Below are 13,112 nucleotides of genomic sequence, written 5' to 3'. Positions count from 1 at the left end.
GTATCAATTATTTTTGTTTGAGATGTAGATACATATTTTTTGTTACAAGCGTTGAAAGTGTTCTTTCAGGAAATTTTAAGATACATATTTCACTGCTTTATGCATATATTGGAACCATAATTTCAGTTACTACACTATATTTTGTATTAAAATAAATTAAAACAGTTATCAAATATTTTTTGTCCATATTTAACTTCAAAAAATTATTTTTCTGGTTAAAATAGTCATATATTTTTGTTGTCAATTCAAAAAATATTTTATATAAAAAATCTTCTATTATTATTGCTTTTATTTTAATTAAAATTCAAAATTACTTAAAAGAATTTTAACTTTTTTGAATTCTAATAATCTAACTTTTTAATAAACTTACTTTGAAGATAAAATAATAAAGTATTCTGAAAACATTTAATAGACTAAAAATTTAATACATTATTATTTATTTAAATTAGTTTAGATTATTTTATATAGAGAAATGAAGTTGAGAGGTAGCATGCAAAAACCATACACATTTCCACAGGACAGTTTTTAATTCACATAATAGCAAACTTTGTCCTGCTGGAAAAAAGAGTGATTTTTGTATATTAGCTAGAGATTTCAGCTTTAGAAGTATTTCTTGAGTTGAGGTTAAATAAATGAAAGGAATATTAATCTTATATAAAACTACATAATTTAAATCAAAAATTAAGTTTATTAAACACATTTTCCGTTTAAAATAAAACTCTAATTAAAAACAGTTTCCATTGGATATTTTGATACTTCAATCTTTTGTTTTAATGACAATGGTGAAAGAAATCATTGATGAAAATAGGTTGTTTACAGTTCACTAAATTAATATTTTGTTTATTATTCTGAGCACATCAGAATGAGTCTTGGTTTTTATTATAGTAATTATGTTGCACAAATCGGTACCAGGAATCAATGCTTCAACAGACTGTTCATTTGCTAGTAATTTATATGTAAATCATGAAAAATATTAGTGGAATATGACAAATAATTTAGCTGAACATAAAATTTTGTTAGCACTGAATATTAAATGACTGAATATCAGAACTGAGATTTCATTGAAAAATCTACTTCATAGTTTAAAAAGAACTATTTGAAGTATGGACAGAGAGCAGTATATACTGCTCCTTGCTTAGACTCAGTCTTCAAATTTTTAACAAGGTATGAGCTGTTCATTTTTTAAATACAGGTAACCCCCATATAACACGGGAGTTACGTTCCAAAAAATTGCCCTGTTATGCGAATCCGTGTTATACGAAACAAAGAACTAGTGCAAAAAGGGGGTATAGGTTCCAAGAATTAAAAAATATGCTGTTAAATCCTTCTTTAAAGCGGATTTATTATTCACAAGTCGAAAGGCCCAATGCCAGGCATCGAGGCATACAAAATTACAAATAAAAATAACAATATACTGAATATTATACTGTAAAATATAAAATAAATATAAAATAATTTATATTGTTAATTTAAATACTTGCCAGCGGCGCCCCTAGTGGCCATTTTTGGCATACATTGATAGAATCTGGTTTTTCGGCTTTATATAGTAGATTTTTTTCATGGGTAAAATACTTAGTTATTATTTAAGTAAATATTTTACCAGAGGATTATTCATCCTATATGATGATCTCAGCTTGAGCATCATCAACTGGTAACAGTTTTTATTACATTTCATGTTGTACGAGGGCTTTACCTAATTTCCAAACCATGTTAGAGTGAACCCGTGCTATAGAAGTGCCGTGTTATACGGGGATGTTCCCAATTCTCAAACCGTGTTAGAGCAAATCCGTGCTATAGAAGTGCCATGTTATATGGGGATTACCTGTATTTTGTAAACGTTTTAAATATTTAATGACTATCTCAGTGTTAAAACTAATACATCCTGCTAGTTAAAAATCAAATTTTATTATTTGGAATGGAGTCTTAGAATCATCACTCTGGAGTTTTAATAAATATTTTGCTATAATGTTAAGTTTACTACTTTTAGTAAAATTTTTGAGATTAACTTACATGATATGTGAAAAAATATTCTGTTCTTCAGCTTTTTAAAAAAATTTCCTCTTTTTCCTGTTCTCTTTTTATTATTATTTTTTTCAATGTAAGTTTAATTAATATGATTGAAATTCTAAAGATGAGGAAATGCTAAAATATTTAAAATTTCTTAATTTAGTCTTCTTGAAAAAAATTAATTTGAATAATCCTAGTGGAGTGGAATTTGTTCAAAACAAATTCTTAACATATAAAATATATACAGGGTGGGCCAGCGAAAACGAAAAGGCAGAGTGTTCGTGTTCGTCCAAGCAAATCGCTCGGACAGGTCGATTTTACTCTCGAGGGGACATCTTTTTAAATAAAGTTTTTGCGATTCTGAATACAACAGACAACAAAAAATTTTAAAAACTCATTTATTTTGTATTAACTAAACAAACATTTTTTTCGAAATAAATGTTTGTTTAGTTAATATTCAGAATCCCAAAAACTTTATTGCAAAAGATGTCCCCTCGAGAGTAAAATCGACCTGTCCGAGCGATTTGCTTGGACAAACACGAACACTCTGCCGTTTCGTTTTCGCTGGCCCACCCTGTATATTGGAACATATCAAAACTTGTTAAATCATTGCTATATTATCTAATATTTTGTTTATTATTTAATGTAAACACAGATAAAGTGAGTCTTCCTAACCTATTTGTATTACTGATAAATAAAAAGCTACCCAAATTTTATAGATAAAAATGTAAAATGTGGAACTGAAATATGTTAATTTCTAGAACTACCTCTAATTACAAAAATATCTTATATTCTGTTAGCTACAGAAAAGCAGATGTAAACATACTTTCACATAACATAGTTTGACCTCGTGCAATGATTGTTGTTTTGTCATGGATTCTGGGATAAGGCCAAATTATAAAAGTTACTTTTATAATTTGGACTTATCCCAGGATTTCTAACAAAACAGCTTTATATTGAGATGAATTCAACTTTCTTCATTGCACTAAATTATATATCTTCAAATGCATTTTCTTGACACAAGAAGTAATTTTATTTTAATAAGCTTAATTAAAAATACCTATAAAAGGTAGATCTTCAATGGCAAATGAAGTTATACTTAGTGTTTTTGGCAAAGAAAAACAAATCTGACATTGATGTGATGAATGAAGAAAACACAAGAGAAATGTTTGTTTAATTCTGCCCATAATTGCACCAGCACAAGGAACAAACTTTAATTTTAAAACACATTTGTTGTAATTGCTACAGGTCTATCTTGAATAAAGTTCCACATTTGATTAGAATGTTGGGTTTACCTCACCCAAACTGCAGATTCCTACCATTTGGTATTTACACTTATTTTTTGAATCCAGGAGCATGCAGAATCACTTACCATGAGTGTTCCCCCTCACTTTTTTCACAAAATTGTCATTTTAATGGACTAAACCAGGGGTTCTCAAACTTTTTCAATCCACCGCCCCCTTTGTTCCATAAAGTTACCCAACGCCCCCTAACTCATCAGTGACCCCAACTTTTGCCTTTGGTCACCGTTCAGTACCCTGCCTCCAGCACCCCCTAGATTTACTCACCGCCCACAGGGGGACGGTAATGCCCACTTTGAGAACCCCTGGACTAAACTGTTGTCTTATTTTTTTCTTTTTGATCCTGATGTTGCAGTGTTGAATCGTTCAAATCTATGTTCCAAAACAAATATTCCATCAAACTTTTCTAATCTTCTCTTGCATTTGTGTTCTTTTGTTTGTTGTTTTAAGATTTGAACATCTTTTGTCTTCAAATCTTAAATTACTTAAACCAAAGTCTGCAGGATTGCTGCTTGATTTTAATAATAGTGATAAACAAAAAGTAAAATTTTGAGAGGTTTTAATATGCCAAAAATTTTTGTTTTACATTTTTATCTATAAAATTTGAGTAGCTTTTTATTTATCAGTAGTACAAATAGATTAGAAAGATTCACTTTATCTGTGTTTATATTAAATTATTCTTAGATAAATACTTCATTTACCTGTTAAAGCTGATTATAGGTATAAACAAAGATTATACCTATATTCTGTTTTAATTTTTATAATGTTGATAATTTAGAGAAAGGGCTCTCCTCTTACAAATACAAAAGAATATAAAAAATCTTTTTTTTTAAAAAAAAAACTCTAAAAAAATTTTTTAGGCTAAAATTCAAGTAAAACTACTCTTTTATATCTGATTTTGAGTGATTAACTAGCGTGCAAATAATTAACGAAAAAGTGCTATACTTCAACCAAAAATTTCATATTTATTAAATTTTTAACTCCCAAATGCATTTCGCTTACAAAGCCTCATCAGTGGACAATTGGACCTCAACAATTCCCGTTCTCTTTATACCAGGTAACTTTTTTCCAGCATGCATCTACATGCATACTGTCATTCTGATTTATCAGATTTACATATTCGATGATACAAAAATGTTCTATTATTCTTCTCTTTAAACAGTTTTTTTCTTTATAAAGTATTTTTACATTATTCCTGTCTATTTTACAATGATTATTATTGCAATGTAGATACCAAGGTGACTCTTCTCTTTTTAATCGTATCGCAGCCTCGTGTTCTTTCAAATGTATCCCCAGCTTCCTTCCCATTTCTCCAACCTAAGACTTTGTTTGTGGACAAGTAAAGTACATGACAATTTATAAATTACACCTGCAACATCGAGTTTGTTTTTTAACATTTTTTTAATCTTCATTGTTTATAACATTAATTACATTCGACAATTTATTTTTTTGTTTCGCCACTATACATATAGAGTACTGTTTAAAGATCGATTTATATCGTTCATAAAGTTTGTTTACATAAGAAAATTTTACATATAAACTACTAACTATATGATTTCTTACATTATATCTATAATTTATAAAACAATCATACCACTTACATAATTTGTTCTTTGGGTAATCATTTAATAAATATTTTTTAAACAGATGTTTTGTTTCTTTGTCTGTCTTCTTGTAGAGATGTTCTGTTCAGTATTTCATAATAAAAATTCCATAATAAAAACATTTTTCTTTGTTTCTGCGGGACAATATGATTTATAATTAACTATCTTTCTTGTATTACACAATTTTTCATACTTACAAAACACCAATCGCGTTTCCTCTCTTTTTATGGTGATGTCCAAATAATTTAATTCCTGATTTTCTTCTTCACTGGTGAACTTTAAATTATTACTCAAGTTGTTTGCATAACCTTCAATATCTTGGGATGTAGTTATTCGTGAGTCAAATATAATTAATATATCATCTACATAACGTGCATAATACTCTATACCTGGAGCTTGTGATATGTTTTTAATTTAAAAATTTTTATTTTTAGAGTTTTTTTTTAAAAAAAAAAAAAGACTTTTTAGATATAATACCAATTTCATTGATTTTTACCCCTTCGAATAATAAAAGAATATAGTTTTGTTTATGGTAGGTATTATGCCACTGACTGCCTTTTGGTGTTTCATGGTACTTTACAAAGGTTTCATATCTATGTTGCAATTTATAATGCTTTTAAATAACATTAGTTATATGTATTAATTAAATAACTATAATTGTTTTAAAAACCTAATAGTGTAATTGATAATAAGGCAAAATGAAAATACTATTATTTAAAATATTGCACAGCATTTTAATGAAAAAAACTTAAATTATTGAGTTCAATTTTGATGTTTTCCTTGAAATTTTGAGATTTTACATTTTTTTTAATTAAATAATATATCAGGTCAGTCCATAAGTCCAGCGTATTTTTATCTACAAAAAAAGCAGCAAAAAATTTTAATTAAATTTTATTTCAATCTATAATGTATTCACCATTATTTTGTACTATTTCTTGCCGTCTTGATGGTAGCTTTTTAATCCCGTCTTCGTAAAATGATTTCAGTTTTGAATCAAAATATTCAGAAATAGCCTTTTTTTACACTGTTCTCATCCTCAAAAGTTTTCCCTTTTAAAAAATTTTGCAAACTGCGAAAAAGATGATAATCACTGGGAGCAATATCTGGCGAATATGGTGGATGAGGTAAAATTTTCCAGTTGTAGCTATCAAGTTTCTGTACAGTTACTTTTGCAGCGTGTGGTCTGGCATTGTTATGCTGCAAGAGAACCTGCTTTCTGTTCACTAACGATGGTCGATTTTTTTTCAATTTTTCATTTAAACACTGTAATTGCTCACAATATATTTGAGCTGTAATTGTTTGATTAGGTTCTAACAGCTCAAAGTGAATTACACCTGACATATCCCACCAAACAGACAAAAGAATTTTTTTTGGATGCAACCCATCTTTTGCAGTCTGTTTTGGCTGCTTGTCGCGATCGATCCATTGTCTTTTTCTTGTCACATTATTATAGAGGATCCATTTTTTGTCTCCAGAAACCAGCCTTCCAAGAAAAGGTTCTAAAGCAATACGGGATAAAAGAGACGTGCAAATGTTTACACGTTGTTGTCGGTTAGCTATTGACTGTTCATGTGGTATCCATTTTCCTAGCTTTGAAACTTTTCTGATTTGTTGTAGGTGTCTCTGAACAGTTCCATGGGATGAATTTAAACGTTCCACAATTTCATCAACTGTTAAAGATGGTTCTGCTTTAACTAGTGCAGAGAGAGCATCATCATCATCAAAGTCAACGGGTCTTCCAGTACGAGCGATTGGCAGATTGTATCCAAAATGTCTCATCATGCTTTTTTACTCCTTTAAAAATCTGGATCATTCACTACAATTTGATCAATGATTTCAGTTATTGTTACCAAACTTTTACTGAGGAAATGTGTAGAGAAGTTCTTTGGGTTTTTCATTTTCAGAATCTCTGTTTTCAAGTTCTACATGAATTCCTTGTTCTGCCAGTTCTTGAAGGTCATCATTGGTAAGGATCTAACCAGAAACCTGCAGTAACTCCTCAATATCCAGCTTGTTTACATCTCCTAGTTTTGCTGTATCGATTAGGTTGGTAGTTTGGTCAACCTAACAATATAGCAATAGGCTCTTCTTGTTGAGAATTCTTGGATATTTTCAGCTATTATTTCTTCCACACTCAGTTCATGCATTTCAGTTAATTCTTGCCAAGCGAAGTCGATATTGCCTATGGCATCCATGATGTGATATTTTTTCCAAAATTGCACAAAAAAAAACATAGATTTAAGGAAAGTACAGCACTACAATAAATTGCCACCTTTTCCTGATTGGTTTGTGTTTGTAAATAATTTGTGTTATATATGAATTAATAAAATGCCGCCATAATTTAAATCGACCTAAATTTTGAGCTTTTTTTAGGCTTAGAGCAGACCGTGTTATATCAAATCAGCATTAAGCAGTGTCTCACTGTACAGTATCTCATAAAATACTTGTTCTATTAGATTTAAAATATTGATACACTTCTTATAACTTTCTCTGTCTGCCTGTGTCCAGAGTTTTGTAATTCAATTTTCAACCACTTCCCTATTTTCAATTTAGTTGAAACTTTGCATACATATGTATTCCTGATGACAATGTTTATTTAGAGTTTGCAAACAATTTTAGTAATTAGCAAAAATTAAAATTTGTAAAAATCTGATAACAGATGGCACTACATGTACAAACACTTCCCCATTTTAGTAATACTGTCTACATAAAATTTTGTAACTGAATTTTTCACCCACCTTCTAATTAAATGCAAGAAGAATTTTAATAATTCAGTGTTCTACAAATAAGGCAAAAGTAGAAAATAAAAAATATTTAAAAAAATTTAAACTTACTTTCCCTGCTGTTATGTATACATAACAAGGGAAAATATCAAAATCACATCAAGTTTGACCCTCCAAGTGTTTTGCAAATCTCCATGTTTTGAGACTTCCTGAATCTGAAAAAAAAAATGGAGGGGGGCAAAATTCTGTGTGTGTGTGTGTGTTGGCATCTATTTCACTTAATATCTCAGGGTAGGTAAAGATTAAGTAATAAAATTTGGCATGGTGGCTTGTATATGTAGTGCATTGATGCCATTATATTTTGTTTGTTAAAGATTGAAGGGGGTAGGGAGATAAACGGGATCATGTGTATCTCCAGTACAGTCAGACTTAATGACAATTTTACTCATTATCATTTATACTTTTTTATAAAACTTATCCCTACCCTCAAAAGTAAGCTTTTTGCCATTTTATAGTAATTAAAAATAAAAAATGTTTTTTATAATGCTAAGTTATGGAAAGTTAGGCAACTTGTTGCTGGTTTTTATTCATGTAAATGCACTAAAAGGTAAATAAAAAATTTTTTTATCTTTCACAGTATTTTTTGTATTATGTGCCCAAAAATAAAAGCATGCAATGCTCATGGGAAGCCCACAAAAACTGATAAAGTGTAACTAAGAATATTTCTAAACATGAATGCCCCACACTTTGTGCATTTATGTGAATAAAAGCATTTCTTTAAAATTTTTTTGTAGTATTTTTTTTATTCAGTTATTCTTCTAAACAAACTATTAACAAATTTTAAAATTCCACTAATTTAAAAAAAATTAAATTTAGAAATTCAAGTAAACTAAAAAGCCAATTTTTTCCTTGTATTGACCACTTGTTTATTTTCAAACAAAAGTATCACTAAACATTACTTAAAAGGTTTAGTGATACTTTTATGTAGGTAAAAGTTAAAAACAAAATATTTTTCTTATTAATACATGCATTTCATTTATCTTTTAAAATTAAATTTTCCTTCTCAAGTTTATTTTTTTTTTCATTTCTTTTATGAACTGTATACAAAAGTTTTTCTAAATTAATCTTAAGTAAATTATCTTATATCTTCAAACTGTATATTTCCTAATTGTCTATAAGAAACTTCTTTTTAGCCTCCAAAATCTTACTTTAGTTTCATTCAACCTATATATTCTTATCCATTGGATAGGGATGCCAGGTTAAATGTTTTTTTACTTGTACATTTTATACTTTACTTTAGGCAAAGAATAAAGAAATATAAATATTATTCTCAAGCATTTGATGTAAAATTTCAGTTAGAATCTAATTATAAAACGTTTTTTATCTAACTGGACTGATAAACTGTGAAAATACAAAAAAGAAGTTTATTATTCTAATGAGTTCTGTGTATAATATAAATGAACATTTTTAGCTTCTTTATTGATCATTTTAAGTTGATTAGGTATGGAATTTTTTCTGTTAATCTATGTGGTTTGTAAGGAATTTTTGAAATTTAATTGTAGTATTCTTTTATATTGAGTTGTTCTGTTTTTTTAATAGAAAACATGTTTATAATACATCTTTATGTTACTAAAAGAAAGCTGAAAATGTAATTATTTGTTAGAATAGTTTTTCCATGCAGATAGGATCAATAATGTGTATATATATATATATATACATTCAATTGATCGATGACTGTTGTACATTGTTAGCTATAATTTTGTTAAAATTTTTAAATTTTTCTTTAAACATTTTAGTTTATTCTCTTGCTGTAATAGTAATAATTTCTATATTTTTTCTCTCCTAAACTTCCATGGTTTATATGAAATATGATCAAAATTTATTAAATGTAATAAAATGTATTTTTTACTAATTGGATAAAAAATTGCTTTATTGAGGTGAAAAAAATTAACTTCTAATAATCACATCCTTTTGGACTTAAATACAAATTTTCTTTAGGGCATAACCAGCTTTTAATCTTAAGAGTAGATTTCAAAAATCTATAAAGTTAAATTCAAGCCTGTCTTGTTGAAAGAGGTTATTGCACTCACAAATGACATATGTTGAACTGTGTTCTTCTGAAAAACTTACTTTTATTCTTCTTGTTAAAAGGATAACCTAGTTTTATAATTTATTTTAGTTATACTGTAATTTTAGCAATTTTTAAATTATAATTATTGTGTTTAAGTAACAGCCAGACATCATATTGTTTCTTAAAATTTTTAATTTTATACCTATCAATCAACTGTTTAATGCAAAATTTCAATAATATAGTTTTTCACAACTAAAAGGATGTCATCTGAGTAATTTATAATTGATGTTCTTTATCAATGAATAACTTTTATTTACTTTGTTACTAATTTTTAGTAAGAAATAATGTTCATATTCACAAATCTTTTGAAAAATTCTATAATATGTAATAAAATATATAAGGCATTGTGACGATAAGATTTAAAAAAAAAAAAGAATTGGATGCATTTATTAAACTTCTTGAAAATATGACTTAGGACAAGCCAATAAATTTTTTCATTTCAGTTATTTTTTCATTTGTTTTATCTGCATAGTTATGGATTATTTATGAAATAGTTTTCATATTCTAATTTGTTGTTTGATATTTTTAGATTCGTAACAGTAATGTGTACTATTCCCAAATACCTTGCTGCAAAGTAAGGAGGTAAATGCCAATATCACAGCAAGCACCTTAGAGAAAGGCAAACTGGACCTTAATGAGGAATTCCACCTGGATACTGGTAGCTCTAGCACATCATGTTCGGAAGAGCTTGGTAATGGTGATGAGGTGACAGTTGTGAGCAATGGATATCAGTTGTGTCATGCTGCCACTTTAACAGGTAATTAATAAATTAATTTTGAAAAATTTTTAAAGCATGATAAATCATTTTCATAATCAATTTAATAATTAAATTTAACTAAGGATATTCAGGCACAAACTGTAAAACAAAGACACTTTTTTTTATCTTTTAATTACTGGAAAACACAAGGAACATTAAACACTATCTTTATATCACAGATTATTCGGCTAATGTTGAAATGCAAAATTATAGAAATATTGTTTAGAAGTTGAAAAATTTTTCAAAACTTAGTTCATAGAAAATATTTCAATTAATATGTCAACTCTGTGAATGATCTTATTGGCATTTTTGATGTTAAAAGAAAAAAATAAAATTATTAACTTTTATTATTGTATTTTATATACATGTTTAGGTTTTATTGTTAATGTGGGGAGGAGATCTATTATTTTAGATATTTCCTATTGTAAATAAGATAGATAGATAAATAAATTTCAAAGAAATATATATTGAAAATGTTTAGACACATTACACAATTTACAACCTAAAATTATTTAATACTATACAACAATTTCTTCTATGTGACCAAATCAAGAATATAAATCTCATTGATTGTTTATACCCACTGTTGTTGAAAACAAATATTTTTCATAAATTATATCATTAATTCCATCTAATTAATATAGAAATACTTTAAGAATTACTATAACAAATTTTAATCATGAAATAATTAACTAATATCAAATAAAAATTTGATGTTTTCCTGTACTATAATTAAATTGTTTGTATTTTTAACTATAAATATGTAGTTATGGACATTTCTTATGTTATAATAATATTGTTAAACTTGAAATATAATATACTTTAAGCTATATTTAAAAATATCTAAGTGCATCAATAGTCAACTACTATAAAAGATGTCCATGAAATGCTTGGCAAAACTTCAGAACATATTCTTCATACAAAAAGTAACCTTCTATATGAACACGGGTTCATAAGTATTTAGAGTTTTTAGTCACCATGATCCAGTTCAGATAAAATATTTAGAGTGGCAATTCTTTATCAAAAATACTTCATATAAATTAGTTGTTTTGAATGTAAATATTGGTTCTAAAAATAAAGATGCATTAAACAATATTTAACATACATACAACAAAAATAAGCTTTTAGGCTTCATATGTTTTTGTTCAAAATATTTAAGTGAACAAAGTATTCTCAGTAAAAAATTTTCCGTGTGTGTTAAGTCTGTTAATTTGCACGATGTATGAATAATGTAATTGTTGTTTTCACTGTTGTTGTATTCTTGTTCAGATATATCAGGAAAATGTAGATGTAATCCTTGTAAATGATAACATGTAATGTAAATCAGATGTAATCTTTTTTATGTGAGGAATATGTTTCTAAAGTTTAACCCAAAATTTCAGGGATATTCTAAAGTCTAGCAATGCTTTAAGCAGAAACAAATGATCCACTGCATAAATTTTATTGTTACACTTCTTATAAACTTTGTAAGCTACCAACTTCTTAAGATATACTCCATTTTTTCAAAGTTATACAATAAAATCAGAAAGTCTGAATTGTATGGGACCCTGTAAACTTTCCAGCTCAGCAGACTTTCTATTCTAGGCAGCTATATATATATATATATATATATATATATATATATATTCTCAACTAAAAAAAAAAGCATATTGTCATTTGCTTTAAGTGAAACTTTTGTTTTTTCTCCCTGAAAATATAGAATTTTAGATGTTCTCCTGAATAATTTACTTTCTCAAATTCAAACTTCAAGAGAGTGCTTAGATATGATACTCTTTAGCTCTGTTTTCATTTGTTTTAGTTATAATTAACAATGAAGTATTCAACATTTTTAATAATTTTTTTAAATGTGTCAATACATTGAGGAAACACAATTCTCCCATTGTTTTAAAATCAAAATTAACTTAGGCCAAGAATGCAAATGTGAATGAAAGTGGAAAATATATCAATATTTTCTAAAATTTCTTTTGTAATTGAATATAAAATCAAGTAGAGTTAGAAAATTTTTCACTGTGTAAAAAAGACTAAGTGTAGCCAATTGGAGAATTTTCTGCTTTCAATGACATTTATTATAGTCATGAAGTTTTATTAAGATTTGAAAGAGTGGCACAAACTCTTTGTTGGCACATGTAAAAAACAAAAGATGTTTATATTTTACATCTTAGATTTAATGTACCTGTTTGAGATTAATTATTAAAGTTTACTAGCTTTCAACATATTTCTTTTGCTTTGTTTTTCAATACTAGTGAATATACTTGAGTGTACTCACTGTAGCTCCTGTATCGGTATGTCATTAAATCCAAATCACATGTCATTCCTTAAAAACAATTTACAAATGCATTAATGTGAATTATATTATTATTTAACTAAAATATTTCTTAAAATCCATCGTAATGTAGGCAAAATAAATATCAAGGTATTTGATTGTTTTCTGATGTTTTTGTATCATGCTTTTTGATTCGGTATTTGTTATTTTTTGTCTTGACAGATTCTAACTAATACAAACCTGAGGTATAACACACTGTTTACTGTTCATGTTTAAAAACTTTTTATCTTAGACAGGATATTTCGTGAGGAAAATATGACAATAAT

This window comes from Centruroides vittatus, unplaced genomic scaffold, assembly GCF_030686945.1.
Source record: "Centruroides vittatus isolate TY-2023 unplaced genomic scaffold, ASM3068694v2 contig_1012, whole genome shotgun sequence".
NCBI lineage: Eukaryota > Metazoa > Arthropoda > Arachnida > Scorpiones > Buthidae > Centruroides > Centruroides vittatus.
The sequence above is the reverse complement of the archived record's forward strand: the minus strand, read 5'-3'. Positions refer to the sequence as shown.